The following is a 14,367-nucleotide window of genomic DNA, read 5'->3' on the forward strand; positions in this document are numbered from 1 at the left end:
CCTGAACTACTTCTTAATACTTTAGGGGGACCAAACAGAATTCTTGTGGTTTGAGGGGTTGAATAATAAATGACACTCTGAATTAACTTTTTACGTTTTAAAAAAAAAAAAAATTTGCTGCAGTGCATTTCCCACTTCCAGGCTGATCTACAGTACAAATGTCACAATGCCAAGTTAATTCTGCATGTGTCAACCAGCTAAATCTGCAGGGGGTTGAATACTACTTGTAGGCACTGTATATAGTTTTAGGAGTGAAATCCTGCTGACAGATTCCCTTTAAAGGGATTTGATTAGAAAAAAATGGTCTTTTTTTCTTAGAAACAGTGCCAATCAATGGACTGTCTCGTATTACAGCTCAGCTCCATTTACTTCAATTAGGCTAATCTTCAATTCCAGCCTATTGAGGGGCGTTTTGTCTGGAAATATGACCTAGGTTGATAGTTGATGCCTGCTTTGGTGATGTGGAAAGTTGTGGAATAGTGCATTGTGAGTGAGTTTTGAGTATGAGCATAAATTCGTAGAAATCATATTAGAATTCTAAAGCTAATCAGCATAAGTAGAAAACAAAAGTATGTGCAAAGTTACTGAACTGTTTATAGTGTCCCTGCAAAATGTTAAAAAAGAAAAACTAATGGAAAAGTTATGGAAAGTTTTGTAAAGCGGTAGAGTTCAGCGTCTCATTGTGATCTGACTCATTATCACAATGTTAATTTCTGTAAGTGTGTCTATATTATTTGCTGTGATTCGCACTGTGCGTATGCCTTCATTATAGTGGTTATTTGCTTCTGATACCAACCATATTGAGCCTTTATTCATCGAATAAGAAGTCGACATCTGAATCAGTTCTTGTAGCGTTGCCACTGTCACAGCGCTACCATATGCTGCAAATGTATTTAGTTATAGTTATTTAATGGATTAATTAGTTGTCTACAGTGATTTTTGTTAAGCTCCGGCTTATACAGCTTGTGTTTTCAGATTTTAAAATAACTCTAGTTTTTCGGTATCGCCTTTGCCAAAAAGCATTTTTCTTGGCTGGCATGTTATCAATTATTTCAGTATATTTAGCATTTACAAAATGAAATGAACATTGAAACTGTTATTTCCACAGTTGTAATGAAAAGTATAAATATTAAGCTAACATAAAATAAACAAAAGAGCAACTAATATACACAGACAAAATAATCTAATCTAATTCATGCTGTAAGCAACAAAGTCGAGCTGCGTGTCGTCTTAATATGAGGACCTGGGGTAGGTGTCCATTAAGGGGTTTTCTGAGTCTAGAGGTCCATTGACATGAATCAACCACTGGTACAACATGACCACCAATCGGTAAACTTTTACCATTCAACGGTTGTTTAATTGCTTGTTTATACAAGCAGACCAAAGTAAATGACGCGGTCTATACACAGTATCTATATGCGATCTGTATGCCGTGCACATATACACATAGGCTGACAAAAATTGTTTTTCTAACAAACTGAACATGACAGTAAAAAATTGACACGTTTCATTAAGTTATTACATATTATTAGGGTATTTTCCCTATGGCTTCTAGAGGGGAATATCTCCATATTACAAAGAAAGATGGAGGCGCCATTGCAGGTACAATGTCGCCTTTTTATTTCATGTCACCAGCGGAGTGGTATCACAAATCGATGTCCCCTGCCTCTAGTAATATACTTTTCAGCCGCCGTCTTCTGTTCTTGGCGCTGTTCCCATTGTCTTCTGCTGTTTGAAACCTGCTGGATCGCTCTAATATTTTCTGGCCAATCTGGAAGTCAAAAGTCAATATACGTCTATGAGAACCAGAACAAGGTCAGAACGAGGTTCTCTTAGACTTACTTTGAGATCATGTAACCGTTACCCCTGCCTTACGTCAGTCAGGAGCTGTGGTCACAAGATAGTGGAGTGGGATCGGAGTGGTGCCAGAAACAGCTGAAGATGGTGGCTGGTAAGTATAATACTAGGGAAAGGAAACTTGCATCAGTAATACCACCCTTGTGGAGAAATAAAGAAAAGGCTGGAGTGTTTTTTTAAGCTCCCCAGAATACAGTTGGAGCACAGGAGAAGACATGGGGTGGTAGGACATTGATTAATCACGGATAAGTTGATGGAGCAGAGGAAGGACATCCACTGACATTCCAACGCTATTCATATATCATATGGCGACATAGCACTTATATTTATAAGTTTGAGCTTTGATCACATGAATTTGTTGTCATATATAGATGCTGACTTGTTGCTTTTTTACTAAAAAATCAGGATACAAATATACAGTTAGGAAGCAATGCATGTAAAATAAATGCGCCACTATATTGTAGATACCATAGGCTATGAAGGCAATTATTTTACTTAATATAGGCTGTACATATAATTTGCTGGATCAAGCTCTCATGGCACTTTTAAATATGGTGGGATCTTTCTTTTACTGCCTTGGAAATGTGTGCAGGACGTAGCTTCATTAGACAACTGGCTTACTTAGCTTATATAGGCTGCCGGATCATTATACCACAGCAGAAAAGTAAACACGTTCACCGGCAAATATAAAGTAGATTGATTTTTCTAATAACCAGAGCTGCATATCAAAAGTAACACTAAATATAACAAACACAGCAGCTAAGTATGGCACCTAACGAACTCAGGTCTTTATTTACCCTCACGCCTTCCAGACTCAACTTAAATGGACTCTAAGGCATACTCCTGCTTCGGAGGTTGCCCTAGGGCACAATACTGCATTGTAAATATTGCCTGCAGTCCCTGATCCCAAACAAGCACTTCAGCTCTTGCATTGCCTCCTGCCTGGGCTGTAATTACCCACTATTCACTGTAATTTTAGAGTTGTGTTCATAGATGTCTTCCATACTGATACTTGGCAACTTCAATACCCACCTCATGAGACATACAGGTAAAGATATATCTTGCAATAATGAAGATGAGGTTTATAAGTCAGTAACGGCTTCTAGATTTCATTCTGAGTTCTAAACAGAGATCTTTAACCAAATCTAAACTTAGCCACTAAACTTCAGCCTATCCTACTAAATATTTAAAAAATATATTAAAATCGTATTTATTAAAGGAGTTTCCGTATTTTTCAGATTATAAGATGCACTTTTTTTCCCCCAAATTAGGGACGAAAATGGGAGTGCATCTTATAATCCAAAGGTAGCTTAGAAGTCGGGGTGGCTGCGGTGGAGTGAGGTCGCTGCTTCAGGAGGCCGGTGGTGACAGGAGTGGGGTGATGCTGCAGGCCCTAGGCTAGATGTTGGCACTGGTAAGCGGAGTCCCTTTTCCCATTGATTTCCCTGCGGTGCATGTGCAGATGGAGATCTCAATCAGTACATGAGCGCCTTTGGCGGCCATCTTCCTGAAGCCCACCGCAGGGATATCATTGGGAAAGGAGAATCCGCTCACCGGCACCGACATCTTATGAGAGCTCAGAATCCACATCCTCGCACATCCTGGACGCCCCCTCCTCCCAGCCCGGGATCCATAGCATCACCCCACTCCTGCTGCCTCCAGCCTACTGAAGCAGCAACCCTGCCTCCTGTGATCCCTCTCCACCGCCACCACCCCCCCAGTAAGATATCGTTAAAATGGACTATAACACATACCACCATTTTATTTAAAAAAAAAAAACAATCCTATTTTCCAACCCAAAATTTGAGGTGCGTCTTATGGTCCAATGTTTTTTTAAAGTCCACAAAATACGGTATCTAACCTTGTGAAATGACTTAAAAACAGCTGCAAATATTAGGCAGCACAGAAAAGAAATACTACTCCTCCCTGCTTTCCACCACAGACCCTGACACTCCCAGCAGTCCTCCTGGGCTTTATATTTTTACAAACAGCCAACACAATAACAGCCAGTGGCCACAGTGGTCACATGCCATACTTGTGGCTTCACCACTCACTCATGATGCCCGCACCTTTCTCCCAAACCCACTAATTGGTTGCAGAAGATTGTTTGTTTGACCTTTACCTGTGATGGAAAAAATAAAAAAATGTATAAAAAGTTAGATAACTCCTTTATAGGGGTTGTACTCGGACAACCCCTTCTTAATCAGCATGTTTGCCCCCAGAAAAATAACAACACTAATACTCACCTCAGGTGCCAGCATCACTCCAGCGGTGTCGACACTTGCTGTCTGGGGACTCACGTCACATTGTTATGTCACTCAGTCCCTGCCCTCAATCAGCACTGGCTTCACTTTCCTCGCCGTTGGACAAATCAAACATCAAGAGAAGGTAAGTGGCCAGCCGCACCTCTGACTTCTGGACTTGGTTCCACTGATTTGTCCAAAGCCAAGGAGAGTGAAGCCAGTGCTGATTGGGCTCAGGGACATAATAATGTGATGCAATCCACGGGAGACACCGCTGGAACAGAGCCGGCACCAGAGATGAGTATAAGTGTTATTATTTTACTGGGGCCAACATGCTGAATAGTGGGCAACCCCTTTAAGTGTTACACACATTGAAGCTTTTAGATAATATTTGCATTATGTGCCTTGACCGTTGATCAACTTAGGATCGATGTTTGTCAGGAAAATATTGAGTTTAGCTTTTCAGCTTTCCCAGCGCACTTGCTGATAGTCCAATCTAAAGGGACCGGTGGTGATCAAAGATATCCTATGAAGGTGCACTCAAGGAACTGTTTCTGTAAGTCAAGAAGAAACTTATTTTTGACATCATTACTATTTCACACAAGGACGAGTAGCATTTTATAGTCAAAGAGAAATGGTAGACCCGCCGAGGTGTCCATGAAGTGAGTGTAGTTAAGGTGCCGGACCTGCTTTCCATGACTTCATGAATTTTGCAATGAAAGTGTTTAATATTGTAAAGGTGCAAGAAAGACTTTCACAAATATCAGGTTGATCTAGAATTGAACAAGGTAATGAGATCCAGGCAGGCATAATATTCAACAGATAGTGTCTCTCAATCAACAGCAAGCAACAAAGACAAACGGCAATATACAGTAAGAATAGCACATCACGCTGTCTGATTCCAGTTACAGGAATGTCCTATCCCCAGGCCATTGAAGCTGCTGATGTTTAGGTTCAGAGGTCACATTGGTTGTAGTGAAAGCTTTTTTGGTTCCTTCTGTGCTTGAAGGAATAGCTGTGTGACATAATGTCACTTTAGCTAAAAATCAAACTGCAGCACAAGCCCATCTTTTCTTTTTCTATTGTCCTGCCATGCAGTCGGGAAAATAGATATCTGGTATTGCGGATATCCGTCATTAAATAAAATATCCTAACAGCACATTTGTTATTTGTATATTTACTCCCAGGATGACTTTTCCAGGTTTATATAAAAAATCCAATGTATTCATATGTATATAGTATATCATATGAATATAGTATATATATTTATATATCAACTCTAACTTTAACAATACAAATTAAATATAGTATTGATACATGTCAGCAAACCCTTTACAGGCTGCAAGTCACATCATGACCACTGGGTGATAACAAATAAACACATATAGCATAAATGGCTCCCAACAGAGTATTGTAAAGTAACATTTTTTAATGTTATCTCTAGATAGATAGATAGATAGATAGATAGATAGATAGATAGATAGATAGATAGAAAAAAGTAGCACCTTTCCATACAAAGATGGGTGTAAAGCCTTCAAAGTTATCACTAAAATCATCTCACAAGTCAGAAAACTAAAAAAAGAAAAAAACGTGGTCAGCACTCCAAAGCCAGAAAATGAAAAAATGTATCTGCCCATGCAACATTTTGGCATAAAATGGCAAAGTGTTTCTCAAGCAATACATAGGATAAGGTGAAATATATATACATATATATAAAGGAAATACAGATAACATATGCGTGACAGCGTGGCAAATCAGGGATGTTCATGGGAAGAGACGATTTTTTGGCGCAAACAAGCCGAAACCCTGAACACGAACCCGAATTTGAAATGCCGAACAAATTTGCTCAACACGATTCTTGAGCATGGGGACCTTGTGGGCACTGCAGGATTTTAAACCTTTAAGGTGTAATGTGTTACCAATGGTTTTCTTGGTGACTGTGGTCCCAGCTGGCTTGAGATCATTAACAAGTCCCCCCCATGTAGTTTTAGGCTGATCTCTCACCTTCCTCATGATCTAGGATACCCCACAAGGTGAGATTTTGCTTGGTGCCACAGATCGATGTCGATTGACAGTCATTTTGTATTTCTTCCATTTTCTTACTATTGCACTAACAATTGTCTCCTTCTTACCCAGCGTCTTACTTATGGTTTTGTATTCCATTCCAGCTTTGTGCAGGTCTATGATCTTGTCCCTGACATCCTTAGAAAGCTCTTTGGTCTTGCCCATGTTATAGAGGTTAGAGTCTGACTGATTAATTGAGTCTGTGGACAGGAGTCTTTTATACAGGTGACTATGTAAGACAGCCATCTTTAATGCAGCTAACGAGTTGATTAGGAGCGTCTAACTGGTCTGTAGGAGCCAGAACTCATAATGGTTTGTAGGGGATCAAATACTTATTTCTCACTGCAAAATGCAAATAAATTCACCTAATTTATACAACGTGATTTTCTTGATTTTTTTGGGATATTCTATCTCTCAATGTTAAAATTAACCTATCCTTAAAATTATAGACTGTTCTTGTCTTTGTCAGTGGGTAAACTTACAAAAACAGCAAGGGATCAAATACTTATTTCCTTCACTATGTATATATATAGTGTATATAGTAATAATTTTTATTTCTATAGCACCAACATATTGTGCAGCACCTTATCTTTAAGCGAGGACTTGTACAGACAATAAAGACATAACAAAGTAACACATAACTCAACAGATAAGAGGAGTGAGGGCCCTGCTCGCAAGCTTATAATATAATATATGAAGAGATAGCAATAATAGTGTTACAAACATATTAATTAACTAATTACAGTAAAATTAAATTGTCATAAGAATAAACAAGTGTAAAATAGATTCTGATATATGTAGCTAGATGTTCTTCATAATCTACATACATATTTAAATAGTGGATAACAAATGTGAAAACTATTAAGATGACTCACCTAGGTCATAAAAGCATAGATAACCCCTCAGTAATATTCCAAGCTAAACTATCATCTTAATAATAATAATAATTTTTATTTCTATAGTGCCAACATATTCCGCAGCACTTTACAATTCAGAGGCGACATGTAAAGACAATAAAGAAATAACAGAGTAATGCAGAACTCAATAGATACCAAGAGGAGTGAGGGTCCTGCTGCTCGCAAGCTTACAATCTATGAGGAAATAGGGGAGGCACAAAAGCTAAATGGTAAAAAGTGCTTGTATTGTACGGTCCAGCCATCAATATAATAAATAGGGTAGTCACATAATACTGCATGAACCGGTCACCAGCCAGTACCTGTACAAGTACAGACACAGAGGGCTATTAAGTGCATGGAGGGTGTGTAAACAGATGCTACGAGGGTTCTGACTTTGAAGAAAAAAAAATTATGGGCAAAATGGGAATAGTTAGATAAGTGAGATGAGGCGATAGGCCGATCTAAAGAAATGTGTGTTCTTGTAGGTGCGCAACCAGGCCTCAAAGGTTTGTGGAGTACATCATGATGTCACAGATGTGCAACCCGCATTGACCTCTGAAGGCTGGTTGAGGACGGAAGTCCAGGCCTAGAGTGAACAGGCTGGGAGATGTGGCTCGTGACAGGGAAGAGAGGAGGCGGATCTGATTACATTGGTGGCTACAATCTCTATTCACCAAGGATAAAGCCCCCGTCTCACATAGCGAGATCGCTGCTGAGTCAAGGTTTTGGTGACGCAACAGCGACCTCACCGGCAATGTCGCTATGTGTGACACTTTGCAGCTATCAGGCCCCTGCTGTGAGGTCGCTGATCACTGCAGAATGTCCTGGACCATTTTTTGGTCTTTGCATTCCCGCTGGTCAGCACACATCGCTGTGTGTGACCAGCGGGACCAGCGATCAGGCTGGTAACCATGATAAACATCGGTTTACTAGGGGGCCACGCGCACTTAGTAACCCGCTGTTTATCATGGTTACCACTCTGCTACGGTGAGCGGTAACCTCCCGTTCACCGTAGCAGGCTCGTAACCATCATAAACAGCGGGTTACTAGGTGCATGTGTGCCCCTAGTAACCCGCTGTTTATCATGGTTACCAGCCTGCTCCAACTTCAGCAGGCTGGTAACCAGGAGCAGGACATCGTGGAAAGATTCTTTCCACGATGTCGCTGCTCCCCTGATCTCTGGTGAGCCTGCCTGTTTGACATCTCACCCGTGATCACATAGCGACGCAGCAACGATCCCTGACAGGTCGTATCGTTGTCGGGATCGCTGTAGCGTCGCTAAGTGTGATGGGGCCTTAAGTCTTAGCAATCAGACGTAGAAATCCTTCTATATAGCACACAGTAAGCTCACCTGGTGGTGGTTGAAGGCTGACAATGGACCATTTATTTCAATATTATTCTACATTTTTTTACGTAGTCTATAGTCATTGATTCCACTATACCAGTCCATTGGATGTCATGTTCTAAAGTATAGTCCAGTTTCGCTGCTGGCATATCTACCTTTCTTCACACACGCTGACTATTCTATCATCAGGACCTGTCACTTTTCCTGACATATCTATAATAGTAAAGAGGGGTTTAAGTATAAAAAGGATATTGGAAAGTTAGTCAGTTGAAAGGTGGGCAACTAGATTACTACAAGGGATGGAGGCCTCTCATATGATAAGAGGTTGAAAAAGTTGAGCTTGTTTAGCTTAGAAAAAAGACGTCTCAGAGGAGATCTCATGTACATGTATAAATATATGTGTGGTCAGTACAAAGGACTAGCACATGACTTATTCCTTCCAAAGACCATACTAAGGACCAGGGGCACTCTTTATAGTCAGAGCAGTGAGACTGTGCAATGTCCTACCGCAAAAAGGGGCTGGATACTTTTTTCACATTAAGTGGCATTGTGGATTATGAATAATCTAGCGAATGTATAACTGGTGGAGAAAGGTTGACCTTGATGGATCTATATCTATTTTCAACCTATATAATTTTAGCAGCAACACGATTGCAAACATAAAGTTTGATTTTGGCGTGCTCCGCTCTCAGAAGTGCACCAAAATTCTTTGTTAAGCGTAAAGTGCTCTTGGTTCTTTGCATTGAAGGCCCTACAAGCCCTGTGATCCAGAGTGACATCTGTAATGTCCAACCAGCAGACCACTACATCCGTCATTCGAGAGTAGAGGGGAGGGGTAATAGAGCTCTTATTGCAGAGAGCATTGGAGAGAATACCTTTAAAGTACTTCTGTCAGAAGTACGTATTGGAAAAAGGATCAAAACTGCTGGCTGACCCCCTTAAAACAATTTAGGTAACCCCATCTTAGAGGATGAATTCCTTGATCCCGGGTAATTAGCTGGTTTTGTGAGAGGGGCGCTAACACAATTAAAGTTAACTGATATCGAGTGATTTTAGTTAACTGTTTTATTAACATATGGAAAGATCCTGTGTAACCCAGACAAGTCCTTTAAATAAAGTAGAATATTTGCATCTGGTTGAAGATATTCAAGATTTAATAACATAACACACTTATCACTTGCTTGATAGACAGGTGCCGTCTGCCTGACTTCATTGTCCGTGTTGATGCATTATCTCTGTATTGTTGATGTGTGGTACTATGCATAAAAAATGAAGTAATATGTAATAATGCCATATTTTCTCTGCATTACTGAAAGTGACTTTAAATGCTCCAAACAACTGAAAAAAAGAATGTTTAATGTATTCTTCTCGATTTTGTCTATATTCAGTCTTGCTGAATGCAACGTCGAGTCCCAAAAAACCACTCATTATCTGGGCTGATGGAAGGAATTTGTTCATAGTGAGACTCTGCACTAATAGTAGTAGATGTATATGTAAAATACTTCCTATTAAATGACAACTATCTCACAAGGCCTAAGGCCCTGTTATTCTACATTTCTATCTGCATTTGTCATTAATATTAATGTACAATTATATATTTATGTCACCGTTTTACATACAGAAGCTTTCCCTGTATGATGGGCTCACTGACTATATAATGTTGTATTTTCATAATTTGTAAATAATTATTTCAGTATAGAAGTTCATTTATTCATATTGTGATTTTTTTTCATGTACATTTCTATGTATGAACATTAATATTCTGTATATTAGATTTCATGTTGCTTTTATGTTAGCTTTATAGCAAGAAAGAGTCATGTAATGAGATACCCCTTATCTATATGTTATGCGCTTGATGTTTTAAGGCTTCATTCGTCTCTGACTTGACAAAGAAATGAATATGATGTGGAAGTTTTATATAACAAAAATTGTTATTTAGCTTTTCAATTAGATTTTAAAAAAATACGCAACAAGAATATCATTTTAAGGATTTTTTTTTCAGAATTTTGTTTAACCAACAGTAAATAGAACTTGTAGATCAACTTAGGGCCAAATAGTGTCAATTGAGGGCTATTTTATATTTTTGTTTGTATTTGATTAATTCATTGACTTACTTAATTTACATATATTGGGGTTCTCTGAATTTTTTGGGGGGCAGAAAAAGTATTGCAACCCATGCTATTCTTACTCTTAGGCAACGTTCACACTTTAGGATTTAGGTCAGTATTTTACATCAGTATTTGTAAACCAAAACCAGAAGTGGAACAGTCAGAGGAAAAGTATAATAGAAACACGTCACCACTTCTGTATCTATCACCCACTCCTGGTTTTGGCTTACAAATACTGATGTAAAATACTGACCAAATACTGAATGTGTGAACGTGGCGTCAAAGTCATAGAAACTGAGATGGAAACCAATAAGAGCAAAAAGAGATATACGGTACTTTCAAAATCTCATCATGCGTGAATTTAAAAAGAAATAACGAGAATGGTGCAACATAATAAAGTAAAGTATACTCATCTCACTAGTCCCCTGTCACTCTTCTTGCCCAGCCTCCCTCACAAGCCCCCCATATTTCCTGTTTGGTCTGGACTGCTGCAGCCAAAAACTAAGCACATGGATGAGTAGCATAAAGAACCTTTTGTTTTATGTTACAGAATTCCGAATGTTTTTTAACACAAATTTAATGGTTGGACAACCCCTTTAACTTCTTTTATCAAACAGTATATGTATGTTCATAGTTTATAAGGACCTGAGCCTCAAGTCTTCTTCTAGTGGCCTAAACAATGTAAGTGTTTATTAATGAAACTAGAGTCTTACCCCTGTAGAACATCTCATCACTTGAAACTTGCTTAAAAGATGTTTTGTAGGATCTAGCAATGATGGCTGTTAGCTAGCTTTAAGACCGCCTTACATATTAGTCTAATGTTGGCTGAATCTGCTGATATTGACAGGTTCTGACAACGATCTAATGTGTATGGGAGTCTTAAGGCTAGCGCTGATGGTCGGGAGAGATGTTTAGCTCATTGTTTTCTACCGGCCGACATGTCAATTCGTGGCTTTCTAATAGAGAACAGAGGAATGCTCGGCCAAGAGAGTGCTCCTTTGTATGTGAGTGTTGGATCAGATGGCTGTTGGCCACACGATTAGCCGAAGCATCGCTTGGTCAACTAATGAGTATGGCCAGCTTCAGGAAAGGCTATCACTGTGTGATTGATGTGTTTTTACATTAATCAGCATAATGAAAGTGTTGAGGTGCTTGCTGCAGAACATTGCTACAGCACCTTGCCCAGTTAACCCTACATCTGGACAGTCCTATTCAAGTCAGTGGGGTTGAGCTTTCACTTACAGCTTTTAGATTTAGATATCAGCATTTATCTTCAATACTTGAAAATAGATTTAGGACAAAATCAATGTCATTTCCTACATCTACATTTCCTTTTTTCTACCATTCTAAGTTCTCCTTCTTTTTTCTTTAATTGTACTTATAAGAAAAAAAAATCAGTCGATTACTTTTTAACCTGATAACGATTAAGCTCCATAAAATGATGGCGCTTTGTCCTTGGGTTTTAACTCCATTGTATATTAATGGTGCAGAGTTAACGCTCCTGAAATCTTGTAGGAGCAGGTGAAGTTTGTCAAACACATCCAGGGACCTTGTTGAAAAAAAGCTGAAGTAGTTTATTACCGCGTCTGTCTTCTCTTTTGCCGACTATATGGTGTTCATTGAGTGCTATGCAGTAAACAGAAGCCTCAGCCCCTCTGATTCTTCTGTAGGATCTGACAATCACATGAACATCGGATGCCTGCGCAGAGCTGGTAGGTTCTATCAGACCTAGATCATCTATGCCAGTGACTCCTGTCACTGTGGGGAGCTGTTTTCCTCCCAGTTAGAGTAGAAAAATAATCAATATAGTGATGAAAATTGTGTTACCCTGAGAGTTGTTATGATTTCCTTGGAGACAAATTATATGAAATATACATATAGAGGATTTACACATGTGTATATATACTGTATACACTGGTAATGTTAAGTGCCTCATTTCACTGCTTATCAATAAATTGATGTAGAGAACTCTTTTCCTAGTATAGAGCCCGTCACCAACAGCTTGACTGAACCTAAGGGGCAAGAAAGTTGCTTCTTTAAGCATTTGGTATTAAGAAGTGTTTATTGGTTCCCAGCAGGTAGGCTTCATTTTCAACATTGACAGCCACGACTATTGTGTGCAATCTTGTCCTGAGTCAATTCACAGTGTTTGCCATCACGACATGTAGTGGTAACCAGCTTCTCTGCTTTATTGTACTGTGGAGAAGAAAAAGATCAGATTATTTTTTGTTATTTGACAGTTTCGGTGGGTAACCTTAGTAGTGTATTATCAAAAGTGGGAAAACTATTATTGATTACTATGTCGCTCAGATAAATGGTTCACAACAGTGAAAATAGCTATTGCCTCTGAGCGTGTCTTTATCCAAAATAAGTATATATAGAACTTAATGCCATTCAAATATTGATCTTAACTAGATCTTCGGGCAAACCTCCAAATCAAATGAGAGGGTCCACTATACCTCCAAGTATAACAAATTTCTACAATGACTGTAATATGGAACCAGTAAGCAACTGGGAGACCCTCCTCACTTTACAGAGCATATGATAGACAACTGATACTGCTTTTGTGAAGTTCAGCTGGGTTTTGCAGTTGCACAATCAAAGGGAAAATTACGTAGACTGGGATCCCTATACAGATCAGCTGATCTAATAATGTATATAAGACAGAGTAGCAATGCATAGAAGATGTGAAGATTTGAATAATACAAAAATAAAACATGAACAAGGTTATCATAATTTAAGTCATGTGGAGCGCCATTCTGTTCCCAACCCTGGGTTTTGCCATGTTGATATGTCCATAAGAAGTCATATTATCAACATATGAAGGGTATACCACAGCCAATCAGGAGAAGCTATGATAGCCTGTAAAAGCAGAGACAGGGAATGCAGAAGCTACTTTGTGGTGAATCTGGATAGTGAGAAAACGGCACAGCTCAACCACAGATATATAGAGAGAAAGCTATAAAACACTGAAGAGACTGTACAGATAATGTGAGACAATATTGCAGTGAAGATGACTAGTGTGTGAGGGAAAAAAAAGAATAATATTGTTCACGATTTTCATGTCAAATGGAGACTTTGGAGTACTTTTGATTTACTGAAAATCAATTTAGTAAATCTGGTGTATTTAAAAAGATTTCAGAAGATTTACACATTTCATATACAGTACAGACCAAAAGTTTGGACACACCTTCTCATTTAAAGATTTTTCTGTATTTTCATGACTTTGAAAATTGTACATTCACACTGAAGGCATCAAAACTATGAATTAACACATGTGGAATTATATACTTAACAAAGAAGTGTGAAACAACTGAAAATATGTCTTATATTCTAGGTTCTTCAAAGTAGCCACCTTTTGCTTTGATGACTGCTTTGCACACTCTTGGCATTCTCTTGATGAGCTTCAAGAGGTAGTCACCGGAAATGGTCTTCCAACAATCTTGAAGGAGTTTCCAGAGATGCTTAGCACTTGTTGGCCCTTTTGCCTTCACTCTGCGGTCCAGCTCACCCCAAACCATCTAGATTAGGTTCAGGTCTGGTGACTGTGGAGGCCAGGTCATCTGGCGTAGCACCCCATCACTCTCCTCCTTGGTCAAAGAGCCCTTACACAGCCTGGAGGTGTGTTTGGGGTCATTGTCCTGTTGAAAAATAAATGATGGTCCAACTAAACGCAAACCGGAAGGAATAGCATGCCGCTGCAAGAAGTTGTGGTAGCCATGCTGGTTCAGTATGCCTTCAATGTTGAATAAATCCCCAACAGTGTCACCAGCAAAGCACCCCCATACCATCACACCTCCTCCTCCATGCTTCAGGTGGGAACCAGGCATGTAGAGTCCACCCGTTCACCTTTT

General features: G+C 39.2%; 1 protein-coding gene across 1 annotated transcript in view; it reads left to right on the plus strand.

Annotated features, from left to right (window-relative positions):
• RORB (RAR related orphan receptor B) overlaps positions 1 to 14,367 on the plus strand; it is a 279,059-nt gene that overhangs the window by 47,902 nt on the left and 216,790 nt on the right. The gene's annotated exons all lie outside the window — the stretch shown is intronic.

The sequence above is a fragment of the Phyllobates terribilis genome, unplaced genomic scaffold, assembly GCF_046119375.1.
Source record: "Phyllobates terribilis strain yellow unplaced genomic scaffold, ASM4611937v1 Scaffold_1__5_contigs__length_1240528914, whole genome shotgun sequence".
Taxonomy (NCBI): domain Eukaryota; kingdom Metazoa; phylum Chordata; class Amphibia; order Anura; family Dendrobatidae; genus Phyllobates; species Phyllobates terribilis.